A 16262-nucleotide genomic window follows, 5' to 3' on the forward strand; every position below is an offset into this window, starting at 1 on the left:
ACGAGATGTGTGGGCTGTACCTATTTCTACTGTGGCTTCTAAGTCGACATTTAGTACGGGAGGACGTATACTAGACCCATTCCGTAGTTCACTTGCCCCTGAGATGGTACAATCTCTCATATGTACTCAAAATTGGCTTCAATCTTCAGTGCAAATTTCGCTTCGACAAGCCATGGATTATGTTGAGCTATTTGAAGATTATGGAAAATGTAATGTTCTTAAAATTTATTAACTTGTGCTTTAACTGAAATTTAATATATCTTGTTAGTGCATTAAATGGAATTTAATATATATATATTGTTGTTCTAAAATGTTTTGAAGCTTTTTTGGAAGTGAAGTTAGCTTCACCTTTAGCAGCATCACCTTCACTATCAAGCACTGTTACAAATCTTGACTGATCTACCTACATACATTGGTGAGTTTTTCTTGGATTCTGTTTGTGTTAGGATTAATTAATATGATATTAGATTATCTCAGTGTGGTTCAACTAGTTGCATCCATTTAGAACTTAAAAGAATATTTCTTTTTTGCAACAACCCCATGTGTATGAAGCCAAGTTTAATGTTGGAGCTTGAAGAAGTTCTTACATGCAGGATTACTGAAAAGAAAATTTTTTGACGAGTGCTTTTGGATATGTTAAAGTTGGAAGATAAACAATCCTCTTCTGTTCTCTTTCCCCCTTTTCCCTGGGTTTCAAGATAATTCATTTTTGTTCATACACAATGCATCCTATGTATGATAACAGTGACAGCTCTGTCCAGCAATGGATTGCTGTAATCTCTTTCACGACTAAGCATTTTGTTGTAATGTAAAACTTTAGATATCTTGCCATTGTTTTTCATTTCCGGCTCTTTAGTGCTTGTGTTGATTTTTATGCATTTGTATTGCTTTCTTAAAGTTCTAACACTATTTGGAGAGTTCACAACAGAATGAAATGAATTAGAGTGGATAGGTTATAAATGAATGGAATGTGGAGGACTATATTATTTTCTTTTGTTTGGTGTGTTTTGGAGTTGCATAAGAGAAGGAATGGAAAGAAGAGATATCATACTTGCTCCTCTGATGGTTCAGTGAAGATATTGTTGGTTTTATGTTTTATAATCCATTTAATAGTCATAAATGTGGCTTGCTAAGGAGATTTTAGCTTTTATTTTCTACTGTTAATAGCAGATTCAAATAGTTAAATAGTATGATTTTTTTTTTTTAAATGATTTGATATTGGATTTCTTTTTTTTAATGAGAGATTATTATTGCAAAAAAGAATATAGTCACATTTAGTATAAAGGCTCATGGAAAACAAGCAGTAGAAAAAAAAATATAAAATAAAATAAACCCGAGACCCAAAAAACTGACCTGATTTCAAACCTGATTTTCCGGGTCGGGTCGGATCGGGTTTCAGGCAGCCAAACCCGATTTCTATCGGGTCGGGTTTCGGGTCACAGTAAACCCGACCCGACCCGACCCAATATCAGTCCTAATCCTGGGACACGGAGAAAGAAGAGAACGCCTCTCTGTTTCTCTCACTAAGATCAGAGTTCATTCGCCACGACCCGAGACCCGAAAAACCGACCCGATTTTCCGGGTCAGGTCGGGTTTTCAGCAGCCAAACCTGATTTTTATCGGGTCGGGTTTCGGGTCACGGAGAAAGAAGAGAACGCCTCTTTTTTTCTCTCACTAAGATCAGAGTTCATTCACCATTTTGATTTTACTAGAGCAAGAAGCAGAAGAAGGAAGATGATACCGACTTCAGCGTCAAGAACGAAAAAGTCCCCTTTGCCCACAAACAACGCCTCCGATGGGTTCTATTCTTTCTCTGATTTTTTTTTAGGTAAATTAGATCTGTTATATGCTTTCAATTTTTTTCAATTTGGTTCTAGATTTGGATTCAAAAATTAGGGCTAAGGAAATCAGGTTTTAATATGTGACTATTCTTTTTTTTTAATTTTTTCGGTAATAGATTTTTTTCAATTCGTCTATTTTGGAATTAAATCATTCAATTTTTTCTCTCCAAAGATGAAGTGGAATCTTTCCATAATCTAGAGTCTCTAATTTCATTAAATCAAGGTACTGATTTCTTTTCCCCAAAATCCTAAAACAAATTCAGAGTGCAAATACCGCAATCAATATTAATTTTCATTGAAACCTAATTAAAGACCACTATATGGGTATATATATTGTGATTGAAGTTATTTTAATTTAGGCTTAGGTTTGGGTATGATCTGTTAAGGTTTCTGATATTCTCATAATCTGTTTTCTTTTTCTTTTCTTTTTTTTGTGTGTTGAAAATGTTGTTAGGTTGATCATCATATAAACATTTAATGCTTGCTGAATTTTTTTATTGGTTCTAAGTTTGCATATAATTGTGATTATTATTTTAATACTTGATGCGTAGAATTGGAATATGGGTGAATTAGAAACTGAAATCATAGATTGATGGGGTTGGATCCGTAGTGGGTTTTGATCATTCAAATTTACTGTGTGCATTGGATTGTTATATTGCTATCCGTGTTCTGATGTTCATACATGTATGTTTGTTGCTTTGATGGACTCTAAACCGCAAAGTGTGTATCATTAATTCCACTTTTAGTTGGTAGATCTTAGATCACGTTCAATTTGAATGGTTCCCTTTGCTCAAAGGTCCATACCTTACATAAGATTCATTGGAACACCACTGTTTTTTTTTTTTTTTTATTTAAGCTGTATTTTTATTTGCAGGTATAGAGAGTTGAATGGAAGAAAATTCCCAACAAATTGCTTTGTAATTTATGCCCACCACAACATTTAGTTTAGTCCCTTGCAAACAATGGTTTCTTGCATCTATTATTTTATTTTTTGTATGTTTGCTGGAAATTTATTTTATTTTATTTTAAGGACATTGTAATAAATAACTAGACTTTGTGAGAATAGTTTCATATTTTTTAGCATACTCGAACAGTTGTCTCCCTCAATTACACAAACCCATCACTTTTTAGTTTTCACCTCTTCTTATTCTGCCTCATCCTATTCTGCAAATCCATTGCTTTTCACCCATTAATAAATTTGTCAAGTTTTATTTGCTTCTACTATTTCTATCCGGCCTCTTCCTTTTCTTTGTAAACAGAATAATTACCCATTTATGATGGTTTTTAGACCCCTTAAAACACAACTGAATTAACCTAGGTAATTAGCCAAGTTGTTACTTAGTCCAATTTAACAAATCTAGGTTATCACAATCACAGAGATCATATCATGCAAAGCAGCAGAAAGATAAATAACACAAAGATATGATCACCCAGGAAACCAAACCGGTAAAAACCTGGGGAGGATTTAACCTAGCTATCCCCAAGGTAAACTTGAATCCACTATCTTGAAAGAATCGAAGTTCATACAATAAGACTTACAAGCCCCCACACTCGACTTCTTATTGCTACCCACCAGTAGAACTTACTAACACGACCACGTGCAAGCTCCGAATCCACAGACTCCTTCTTTCTTGGATTCACCACCAGATACAAGCACACCCGCTTGTGTTTCTTTAAGCTTCAATGGCAGCAACTGAGTTGATCATCAAGGTGTAGATAAAATCTCTTCCTTGAAAACCTTAAGTTTGTGTAAAGGAAAGCTCCTCTAGATCTCACAAGAGATTTACACAAACAACAATATGAGCAACAATACAACTCTCAAGCAACCAAGACTTTAGAGAGGTTTGGATACAAAACCCTAAAACCAAAAGAGGCACAAGGGGCACTCTTATCTCTCTCTCTCTTCAGTCTCAAAAATGTGGCTTAGGGTTTCCTTTATATAGTGGGAGAAGTAGATCTGAAACCCTAATCCTTAATGGGCTTAAGTTGCTATTTGGGCCGACTTAAAATTCTGCAAATACGATTTTCGATTGATCGAGCCTATTCTTCGATCGATCGAACCAAGCAGAATATGAAGTCTTCTTCCTGCAGCTTATATGTTCTTGAATCATGACTTGAATCACCTTGAGCATTGTCTAATAAAACCTATAGACTCTAAGATCTATATCTAGACAAGTTTATGTTCACGATTTGCCAATTATTCTAAACATTTAGAACCTAACAATTTATTTCCTCTTTGTGTCTCTCCCTTCTCAAAATTCAATCAAAACCAACATCTTCCAACCCAAGCCCAAAGTCTTCAGCATCACTGCATGTTTGATTATTTGTAGAAAGTGATTCTCATTCAAAGCTTCCTTGGTGGGTTTGTATCGCCTTTATAAAAAAATATATTTTTTACTTTTGTTTATTTGTATTTTTACCATTATTTTTGTTCTATATCTTTTTACGCACCTTATTGTAATAGGAAGACCATCTGTAATGTGCAAATTTGATTTTACCATTAGTACCTTGCTCTTGAATTGAACTAGGACACATAATTTAATTGCAGCCAAAATAATATAATTGATTTCAGCTATTACAACTATGTAATGGATTTTCTACAGCAATGTAAGTGGACTCATATTCTTAGGGAGAGGAACAATATGGCCTTCTTTAGTAGAAAGCTTGCACTTAGAGAGACACATTATGCAGCAATATATATTAGTTTCACTTGCAAATTGCTTTTTTCATAATGTTGCTGCTCTCCATATACAGCCACATATGTATATGTTTCTTTGCTTGATGAAAGTCATTAACCTTAGGCTGTTTTCTTATATTTGTTACAGCTGTAGTAATTAACTGGAATTTTATTTCTTTCTACAGATTAAAGCCCAAAACAAACTATTTACTTCTCTTCAGAGTTAAGTGCTTTGCCTGATGTAAGTCATTAAGTTTCAGCTCTCTCTCTCTCTCTCTCTCACTTTTTTTAAAAGATTTGATTTCATTTTAATTTTGATTAAGATTTGGTTGGGTTGGAAGTTGGAACTTAAGTTGGGTTGCTTCATCAAATTGGTTTTTTTTCCTTTCTTCAAATCAATTAATCTCTTTTTTGGACATAAAGATCTACTTAATTAAGTTTGGACCTCTTAAGTTGTACCGTAAAATGTGAACTTGTAGGTCATGGAAATCTTAACCAATTTTTTTCCTGAAGCATTATGATGTCAAAATATCTTGAAAGAACTTGGAGATTTACAAAAGGTTTACCTTAACTTCTTGCAATGCAGATAATATTGATCAAACTTCTTAATGGAAACTCCATCCATGGTTGGATCCTTTTTTTTTTTTTTTTTTCGTTCTCTCTATTTTATGATTTTGTCTTTTATTTTTTTCCATAGACACAGTAATCTTACTTTTTGTGTCTTATATTTATTGATGGTTATGGTTTTGAGCAACTGTCTGAATATTGAAATGGAATAATATATATATATATCTCTATTAGTTGGTCTTTAGGTGAGTGGTTTAATTTTAAATATGTTACATGCTGATGTGATTAAGAAAAGCTGTCAAATTTGATACTGTTTGGATAGCCTAAGACTGATTTGATTAAATAATCTGCTTTCGTTGGGCATGTAGAAAAATCCGTGAGGGAGAAGCCTAACTAATAGATCGAGCTCTTCCATGTCATGTGCCATCATAGCGCAAACCCATGTATCTATGTGGATTGGGTCACAATCAAAACTCCAATGGAGGCAAAACTTCTATAGTGGATTCACATTACAAAGATCCTAGGAGTAAGTATATATTTTATTCTAAATCCATCATGTTTGATAAAATTCTTGAAAGAAAATTGATTAATTATATTTCTAACTTGATGACTTTATAATTTATTTGTGTTTGTTATGTATTTTGTTTTGGATTAGAAACAATTAAATGTGGGAAAAGTTGGCTGAAAGCTCTTGCAGATACATAGCTAGCATTCATTGGGTTTCTTTATTGTTGCTCATACTGATGTTGGCTGTATGATGTATCAATTTCTAATTGACATGTGGAAACAAATTAAGTGGGGGTTTTTTTCTTTTTCTTTTTTTTTTTTTTTTTTTTTTCCTTCCAGGTGAATAATTTGTTTTTAACTATTGAAGGTTAAAGATAATTTGGCAGAAATTTTATAAAAGAATCACCACAATATACACATATTATTTATGTCCTGCTAAAATGTCAAAAACTCACTGCCCAAATATAGAAACAAAAAATTAACTCAGAATGGTGTCTCCATTACATGGATAGCAACAAATTATATGGTTTCTCCATTATTTAACTAAAATGTAGTTACCATTACCATTAGAACAATATTTCTAACATAAAGACCATCAAGTACATACAATTGGGTTGATGTTTGAGTAGAAAATGCCTGAGAAATTCTAGGAGGACTGCTACTTATTCATCCGAAAATTGTGGGGCAATACTATCTGCAATAAGTAAGCACACCATCACATAGTTATGAAAAAAACTATGTACATGTTATGTAATATCTTCTAGATTTCATCCTTGAGAACTTTTGTTCACAAATGAATAAATCGTTTAGATTTATCATGGTATGGGGGCGGGAAAAATAGAATCCAAACATCACATATTAAGTCTAAAACTATCTGCTTTTGAGACAATGGGCCAAGTCACAACAATCTGCACAAACAAGATAGGCATCCTTACAAAAAATGAAAAGAAAGTAATAGCATCTCAGCTTGGAAAGGACGCAGTAAAGGATGACACTTCTTTGGATATGGCAGGTGACCTCCTTAAACTACTACAACAAGCTATTGGTTTAAACAAAATTGGTACAGTTCACAAGCCACAATCTGCATAACTTCTTTCCTTCTTCACCATGACCTACATAGACTCAAAACCCAAAAGACCAAGACCCTTTTCCTCCTCAAACCCATGTCAAACTCAACCTCTTGCCGCCCCAAGGATAAATGTTGTGTTAATGGAAAATTGTATTGATGCAACATATTACTGATTAGTGAATGATATGATTTGATAAAATGGTATTTTTTGGTTCCTAAGTTATATGTTCTCATTTTTCTTTTCTTTTTGAAAATTTAAATATGCAGTGTAGTATCCATCTCCAACTTTTTTATATTTATTTTCCTCACTTTCTATTTCAAAACTCTGTAATCAAATATTTTCTTTTAAATTTTATTGATTCTCAAATATTCTATGTTCTCATTCTTTTATTCATTGTGGTTCATTAGTTGGTTAACTCAGAATGGTGTCTCCATTACGTGGGCAGCAACAAATTATATGGTTTCCCATTTATTTGAAGGTGAGCCCATAATCTGTATTAACTTATAATCTCTTCATATGAGAATGTGTCTGCTTCTTGGTATTAAAAGTTTGTTAAATATGTTTTACAGGTACACCTTTGCTAAATATTTATTAAATATGTTGAATCATTTCTAGCTCAACCAACATTGAAACATCTTACTTTTTTTCATTTCATTATACCATTGATCTACTTGATTTTCTTATTTTTGCCTTAGTTTATGAAGACCTTTAACATGTAGACCAATTGAACCAAATTATCAGAAAATGAGATGTGCTTAGGTGAAGGCATTTGATTGGTTAGCATCTAAATGTTTGATAATTCTGCTATGGACACATTAGGCCTAGACTATAGGATTTGAGTTGGCAGATAATACTTAGGCTCTATAAACCGTATCTTTTGTTTATTTTTCCATAAAGATTATGTCAAATAAGAACAAATTACTATATTTGCTAGATGTTTAATGAAATGCCTCCAATTTTATTTTTAATTCTCATTTAATCTGTCTTCCTTTGTTTCTATACAGATAAAAATCTCCTGGGTGGAGCTTGATGCTCTATAAAACATTGAAAGAGAATCACAAGCAGCATATATAATTAGTGCTTCCTAAGTCCAACATGTTCTTTTGATTTTTTTTTTTTTTTTTTTTTAGCTCTTAGTGCTGTCCTTATTTAACTTCAAGTGAATTGGTGCTTCCTTTTTGTTTTATTGAAGTCATTTGCAATTTTTGGAGTTGAGGATAAATGTTATAATGAGTCATTGCCATTTTCATGAAACTTATGCCATTTTGGGTATTTGGGCTAGGTTGGTTTTGGTTATCTATCTATTATTGATGAGGCCGAGGGCAACGGTTATACAATATGACACTTAAATTTATTTGGTTAAATAACTCACTTTTTCCTTTTTTATGAATTACCTACAATGAGTCGGGGAAAGGGTATTTCTAAATTGGCAAAAATGCAAAACTAACCCTCTAACTTTCAACATTTTTCATTTCAGTCCTCTAACTTTTAATTTTGTCATTTCAGTCCTCAAACTTTCAATTATTGTCAATTCGGTATTTTGTTAACCATCTGTTAAGTGTCTCCGTTAAATGAGCAAAACGACACCATTTTGGCTCTTTTTTTTTAATTTTTGTAATTAAAAAAAAATTAAAAAACTGTTATTAAAAAAATAAAAAAATAAAAAATAAAAAAACATAAACAAACAAACGAAGTTGAAGAATTTGTCTGCGTAGAACAGAGCAAAGAGAACATGAAGAAGGGAAAAAAACCCAAGCGCTTGATCGATTTCTGGATGCAAGAGGCTATGAAGAAGTTAACAACTTTATCTAAATCCAACGAAACCACGGCGCCATTGCCAAACACCAGCAACATTGAAATCGGAAGTTACCTCTTCGACTTTCTCTTCGCTACTCAGGATGCTTCCACTTCATTGCTCCTCTGGGCCGTGACTCTCCTCGACTCGCATCCAGAGGTTTTGGCAAAAGTGCGTGAAGAAGTCGAGTCGATATGGTTGTCGAAGTCTGATTCTTTGATAACCAACAACCAAATAGCACAAATGAAGTACACGAACGCTATTAACTCCTTCACAGTCTCTTGCATCCTAAAATCGATCAAGCACATGGGTTCTTTTCCTTTCTTCATGTTCTCTTTGCTCTGTTCTACCCAGACAGACAGAGTTTTCCTTCCTTCAACTTTGTATTTTGTTTTTTTTTTTTTTTTTAATTTCTTTTAATTACCAAAAAAAAAAAAAAAAAAAAACCAAAACGGCATCGTTTTGCTCATTTAACCGAGACACTTAACAGATGGTTAACAAAATACCGAATTGACAACAACTGAAAGTTAGAGGATTCAAATGACAAAAATAAAAGTTAAAGGACTGAAATGAAAAAGGCTGAAAGTTAGAGGGTCAGTTTTGCATTTTTGCCTTCTAAATTTAAGCTAAGTATATGGATAGGGTATCTAACGTAGAAAATATTTGTATATAAATCCTTGGATTAATTTACAAAAAAAGTTACTTTGTAATTTCTATATCTTAAGTTATGCTTGGTTTATGGCTTCAAGATGTAGCTGAAGTTCTTTGATATGACATTTGATTTTAGTTCTAATGGCACAGTGCCTATTGAATGCATACTTTTGAAATTTGTAGAATGTACACATTCAAAAGGTGTCTATCTTTGTGATAAATATTGCCTATAGAGTGGTTTATTTAGAAGCTTTCTTTGAGCAATTTTTCAAAATTTATGAAGGATCATAATAACATTTGATTGTGGTCCTCCACTAAATATGCATATAGTTCTAGGGTGCAATTTCGTCACTTTATATATTGTTTAAATAGAAAATATTTTTGAAAGTTATCCCTTTTTTTTTTCCAGTTAAATAACAATTTCATTTCAATAGAAACAAGAAATTAGATATTGATTTGGCATAAATATTAATGTTTATATTTGGTTATAATAAACGACAAATTTTTTTCTAGAATAGATTTTTTTTTTTTTTTTTCCTTTGAGAATCAGAATAGATGGTTGTTAAAGGAGGCTTACAGGCAAATAACTCATTGTTAGAGCAATTGCATCAGTTGATGCAAATTTTCCTTCTATTTTGCACAAAAAAAAGCTATTTTTTCTATTTTACACACCTATTTTTACAAAACACCTACATCAATTTATCTATTATACACTATTTTCTTTAAATAATCATTTTATATTCTTTTTTTATTATTTCAACATCCTCCCTAGTCAATCCCACTTTCTCTTTTCTTTTCTGAACACTATTCTCTCTCTCTCTCTCTCTCTCTCTCTCTCTCTCTCTCTCTCTCTCTCTCTCTCTCTCTCGGTGAATTTTCTTTCTTTTTCTTCTTTCTCTCATCTTTCTTCACCAGTCAAGTTTTCTTCTTTTGCCCCTTTCTTTACCAAAAAACTCCATTAATAAACCAGAAAACTCTAGAAACAAACCAAAAAACTTCACTTCAATACAAACTCATGTTAATCTAATTCCATTTGGGTTGGATCTAGTGATGGCAGCAAGGCAAATGCGGCGGTGGCAGTAGCAAGGTAGATCTGGCGGTAGCAACGGCGGCAGATCTAACTGATTTCCATTAGGTTTTTCATGAGAGTTTATGTTGGATTTTTCATATGGGTTTTCCATTGGATTTAGTTTTTATTGATTTTGTTTTGGATTTGGAATGGGTTTTTCAGCTGGTATGGGTTGCAATGGTGATAGTTGGGTTGTGCTAAGTTGGGGTTTTTCTATTTGTCTTCTTCTTCTTTGCTGAGTTGTTGTGATCGTTGGGAAAGAGAGAAAACCTGAATGAGGTGGAGAGTCAGACCAGAGAGAAAAAGAGAGAGTGAGGTGGAGAGAGAAAAAACAATAAAATATTAAATACACATGCTATAGTAACCATGCATATATACAAGGTTACTATAGCAATTGTGCATTTATGCATAATTTTACACCCACTGATGTGAGTGTTTTTTTGCTCAAAATGTGTAAAATCTTGTACTTTTTTTTTTTTTTTGAACAATTTTGCATCAACTGATGCAATTGCTCTAAATATACACCAAGTTTATATTTTTATGTCAATCTTCTTGCACTGCAAAAGCTTGACATGATGCTCAAATGTAAGTTAAGTTTTATTTTCTTAATGAGAAATTCCTTTTTTTAGATAAATGCTATTTTCCTTTAGGTGTGGAAGCTCATAAAAACGAAAATATTCTTTGACAGGAAATATTAAATGTTTTTGAAGATATTGAATTAGGAGCATTATGGAGAATTCCCTTTGTTCGAACTCATTTCATGTGTTCCTCCAAGTGGCCCCTTTGAGAAGGGAATGACACACATGGAGTGGTTCGAAGATACTAAATGTATGCATTGGAAATGGGAGAACTAAGTTTATGTTGATTGCAAAGTATTTTAATTCGTAAAATGATCCCGTGCATTGCGCAGGTTAAACGCTAATATATATAAAAACAGAGACCTCATAAGGGAGTGTATGAGGTCTTGTCATGTGGCGCTCTAATTTTGCATTTTGCATTTTTTTTACCTTTTTCATTAAGTTTTTCTATATCAATATATACTGTGATGGTCCCAAGCATTTTCACTTTTCAGTTTTCTATTGAAAAGTGAGAATATACAATTTGACCGATTTGCCAATATTTCATACTTTTTTTTCTTTTTTGATGAAGTTTCATACTTTTCTCACAACCCATAATTTTGAGAAACGTTCAAGAAATTTTCTTAGCACAATCCTTTAGACAGTCCCATTATTTTCTCAAAGAAGACCTTTCTTTCAAGGAAATTGTATTAATGCAATTCTTCTATGTACAACTCTCTCTTCTTCCCTTTCCCTTCCCTTACTTTTTCCTCCCTTCTTTCCTTTTCATCTCCCTTACAAACAAACAAGATATTAGTTTCCAAATTCAGCTAATAAAAAAAAAAAATTTGAGGATATTAATAAAAAGAGTCTGAATTTGGTAAAAATGGGGTGTAAAATTCATATTTTACACCATCTAATAAGAGATGTCACATCAACTTTTTACTTAAAACTCAATACATCATACCACAATTAATAACATCTTAATAAACTCCCAATTTGGCAGAATTTTCAAATGAGTATTATAATTGATTGAGTGTAGTTGTGCTTATTCTTTAATACATGTTAAGATGATGTGGCATTTTGGGATTGGAAGATGTAAAACCTGGGTTTTAAACCATATTCTTGTAGAATTTAATCTTCAATAAAAATATGTAAAAAACATGTTTGATTACAGTTTTAGTCTTTAACACTTGTACTATGTATCAAAATGGTTTTTAACATCTTAAACGTGTCAATTTTGTTTCTAAACTTTTCGTATTGTGCCAATTTTGTTTCTAAACTTTTCTCTTAGTTTTAGCTTTAATTATATATATAGACTGGTTATTGGCACGTGCGTTGCACGATTTTTTTTGGTATGATCTTTTTTGGTAAATATTATGACTGGAGAACATTGTTTTGGGAAAAAAACTTCTTTCAATATTATGTAGTGATTTTAAAAAATACAATGAAGGGTTTTATGATAAATTTTGTTAATTTTATGAAATACATTTATATAAAATAAAACTCATAAAATGCATAAGATATATGTAAAGGCATAATTCATGACTATGCATGAAAGTTATTGTATTTTTTAATTTCTATTAGCTAGATCACATTTCTTAAATAAACTAAACAACCATTTCATCACCCCGTTATGCACGTAATGATTGGAATGTTGTTAGTTAGTTTAATTGAATAATATTGTGTTTATACTTTTTTTAAACTACAATTGATAATTCACAAAATGAGTAAACAACTTATTGAGTATTGCAAAAGATACAAATATTAACATTAACATGAGCATGAACATGAAGGGAGATTTCTATTCATTTTCTTGAAGAAAAAATGTACTTACAAAAAATTCCAAACTTTATTAGGTAAAGAAGAATCAAGTTATAGATAGCAAAATCAATAAACCAAAAATTTTAGGAGCCTAAGAGGAGCCATTACTCATTTGAAACAACCCAAAATACTAAATGATTAAAAAAAAAAAAAAAACCATCCACTCCACACTTCCCTCGCAACTGCTTTAGCTCAAGGAAAATATAATATATATATATATATATATTATTTTTTATTTAGAAATAATTACAATATATATGCTAACCCCGCAACTTGAATCTTTTCTCCCTAACTCCCATAATTTGAACATTTTCTCCCTTAAACCCTGGACACTTTGTGTATGGGGAGGTGCCAATTCAACTACATGGCCCTCAACATATACATACATATATATATATATATATATCTCATTCAATAAATATAGAACTTCCTTTCAAAAAAAATTAATATGTTTATCATAATTAAGGGAAATCCTAATGGGTACTTCACTTGAGCATATGTGAAAAAGGCATATACATACCACAAATGGTAAAGAAGAAAGAAAAAGTTGCTAATCCCTTTTAATATGGAAACAACATACCACTTATTCATACCACAACCACAAATGACAATGTAGCATTGGCCATCGATAATTGCTAATCTGAAAATACAAATTTCTTTAATAGCTCTACCTTCATTTCTTTTGACTAATATGTCTTTACTAAATCAAAATCAAACCACAAAAATCATATAAAAATCACTGAATTAGAGTTTAAAATTATAATTAAATTTTTTAAAGAAATCTAGGCACAATTGCACAAAAATTCCATGTAACTAAATCACACTTAGGAGTATTGGACCTTTTTTCCTTTGTATAAATAGGGGGGGGGGGGTCCCAATGGGATGGGGGGCTAACAATTTTCTTTCCAAAACATGTATTGTAGGAACATAAAAGTTTTCCATTGGACTTTTCATGTTTAAAGAACATGACTTACCAACTAATCAAACTAGAGTTTTTAATACTTACAGCAATTTCACAACATCAAGAACAAACCCCAGTGTATACAGTGTCAAATTCCATAGTCTCCTGTTACATCAAATGAGTGTTTAATTTTTCTCGCAAAGTATTGAATAGTAAAGCTTCTGGGCCATAGTCTCAACTACAACTCTCAATCATGTTGGACTTGGATGACACCTTTCCACAACGTATCATTATGAGATGCAGAAAAAATTTGGAGTGTACACAACATTTAGTGTGGATGGGAAGAAATTTCATCTTATTCCAATTGGTTAGGTAAGTAAAGGACTTATTCCAATTTAATGAGCTTGGAATTTTGTATACAAGTACTAATCAATGAAACTTCCGCCTAAAATAAGTCGAACTTTTGGCAAGAGAGAAAATTGATGTCTAGACAAATCAAGCTAATGCCGACCAAAATGGACCATATTCTTAATTTCTTATCTCGATTTGTTCCATGTACAAGACTTACAATCAATGCTTGGCATGTAAAAGTTGAACATCTTATCTAAAGTCCATCCTCTGAAAGCTTGAGAAAAAATTCATTTAAACCAACACAATATATAAATTATTGTTAATGCCCATTTTTTGAATCCATGCCCAAAGGCCCATACGGAGGAAAACCCAATGAAAAGCAAGGCCCAAAGACCCACCAAGAAGACCGAAGAGCAAGAACGGTCCAAAGAAAGAAGTGTAAGGGAAAGAGATCTGCAGCAAAATACAAATCTGCCACAAAATACAGTTCTTTGGTAGAATGGCTTCGGCAGAAAAAGACAAATTGGGCCCAAGACCCTTTTGATCCAGTCAACATTATCTAGCCCACAAAAGCCCAAATTCTTTTGTATAAAAGGATAAGTGTGAAAACTGATATGAAGAATCACGATGAAAAGAAACAAGGAACGGTAGGAAGTGTCAGCAGCAGGAATCACGTGAAGGAAAGAAAAGCCAAACCAAAGGAAAATGACAAACGTAGTAGGAAACGCGTGAAGAAATAAGACAAAATACGCAGCAGACCAAAACAAAGTTAATCTGCTACGGCAGAAACGGCGTGGGAGGCAAACACAGAAGATAGTAGAGCAAGCGCAGAAGGGTCGGGGCACCACCAACCTATACCCAGCCAATACAAGGGAGGTGGGCCCACAGTCAAAGGGATTCAAAGGGTGTGGTTTGGTGGTGGGGGGAAAAGGGGGTCTATATTTGGTTTCTTACCATGACTTCTTTTGGGAATATATCTTGCTAGGATGGTATCTTACCCAAAAGAAGTAATAAATGGTTGGGACCATCTAATGCATGCCATAGAGCTAGGTAGTGAGATAGCCCAATCCTTATTTAGTCACCTAGAGGTAGAGGTATACAGCAGGAGCAAACAAAAGGGAATTTTGTCGTGAAATGAGTAGCGTTGCAGCAGACATGTACTGAGCAATGGCAGGGGCAACCAATGGGTGAGTGGGTAATCTTGAAAGGGTGCCCATAACAAACCAAAAATAGTTGGTGAAGCCCTAGGGGTAAAAGAGAGAAATCTCATTGAATCAGTTTGCTATAAAAAGAAGGTAACCACGGCAGAAAATGGGGGACCGGGAGGAGGAGGAAAAAACAGGAGAAGAGAGAAAAACACTAAAAGAGGGAGACCCAATGGAGGGAAGCACTTAAGGGGGAAAACCCACGGTAAAAGAGTAGTAAGCACCCAGAGAGAGGTACCCAGGAAAAGGAAAGACCAAAAAGGGGGAACAACCCACGGCAGGAGAATAATAAGAAACTAAGAGTAAAGAAAGAACAGAGAGAAAGAAAGAAAGTGGTAAAACAAAGAGAGAAAATATGGCAGGAATAGGGGCATGCATCAATAGACCATCTTTTCCCTCCCTCTTAGCAAACCCACTCTTTGATGTCCCCAAAAGTAATAGCTAGTAGCCACTTAGGCCTATTCTCCAAAATGCACAACTTTGATGACAAAAGCCTGTGACAAGGTTGTTCAAGTTAGGGTTTGAGTTCTTTCTTGGTTTACTTATCCTATGAGAAGATTCAATACTTGATTTTGATTGCAAATATATTTGATTTCTCTCATTATAAATTATATCTATTGTATTTAGTTATTCTGCCATAGCACGTTTTTTTATCACGTCTGCTGCATCAGTTGTCCTGCTGTGGTATCTTTACTTTTTGTACTAGTTATTCTGCTGTAGCACCTTTTCATTATATGTACCGTAATAGCTATTATACTAGCTAAACCTTTTCTGCGGAAGCTTTCTTCTTTATTTGTTATTACGTGTTTTACTTTTGACACAAACTAATCATTATCCTGCCATAAGTATATATATACATATATATTGTTTTTCATGTTCTGCAAAATATATTTTATATATGTATATGTGAATACATATAAGTATATATACTCATATATGTATGTATATATTTGAAAATATGCTAACCCATTTAAACTAACATTTGTTTGATGGGTATTTTCTTTGGGCTTTAGATTTGTTTATGTGCAGGAAGTAGAAAAGTATTTCTGCAGTAAAAACGAAGAGTAGTCATTCACATTGCAAAAGGTTTTACTGCACGGCAGAAGGCTTTAAAGCACAGCAGACAGCTTTAAAGTATAGCAGAAAGCTTTATTGCACAGTAGGAAGCTTTATTGCACAGCAGAAAGTTTTGCTACATACCAAAAAAGTCAATCCTGCGGCAGAAACTGGAGAAAAGTTCCTTTTGC

At 33.1% G+C, this 16262-nt stretch overlaps 2 protein-coding genes and 2 long non-coding RNA genes across 8 annotated transcripts in view; 3 read left to right on the top strand and 1 right to left on the bottom strand.

Annotated features, from left to right (window-relative positions):
• The window catches only part of LOC126725006 (receptor-like protein EIX2), a 55060-nt gene that overhangs the window by 27958 nt on the left and 10840 nt on the right, over window positions 1-16262 (top strand). The window lies entirely within an intron of this gene.
• The window catches only part of LOC126725004 (myosin-17-like), a 70242-nt gene that overhangs the window by 21216 nt on the left and 32764 nt on the right, over window positions 1-16262 (bottom strand). The gene's annotated exons all lie outside the window — the stretch shown is intronic.
• LOC126725010 (uncharacterized) lies at window positions 1661-7660 on the top strand. Of its 5 annotated transcripts, XR_007655243.1 has the most exons (6): window positions 1661-2064; window positions 2716-2784; window positions 4704-4759; window positions 5105-5144; window positions 5454-5611; window positions 7070-7660. It is a non-coding gene; the product is annotated as an uncharacterized LOC126725010 (long non-coding RNA). The 5 variants fall into 5 exon arrangements; XR_007655244.1 differs by lacking the exon at window positions 5105-5144 and having other exon boundaries at window positions 1666-1799; XR_007655240.1 differs by lacking the exon at window positions 5105-5144 and having other exon boundaries at window positions 1862-2064.
• LOC126725011 (uncharacterized) lies at window positions 10700-11040 on the top strand. Its single transcript, XR_007655245.1, has 2 exons — window positions 10700-10762; window positions 10866-11040. It is a non-coding gene; the product is annotated as an uncharacterized LOC126725011 (long non-coding RNA).

Source organism: Quercus robur, chromosome 5 (assembly GCF_932294415.1).
Source record: "Quercus robur chromosome 5, dhQueRobu3.1, whole genome shotgun sequence".
NCBI classification, from domain to species: Eukaryota; Viridiplantae; Streptophyta; class Magnoliopsida; order Fagales; family Fagaceae; genus Quercus; species Quercus robur.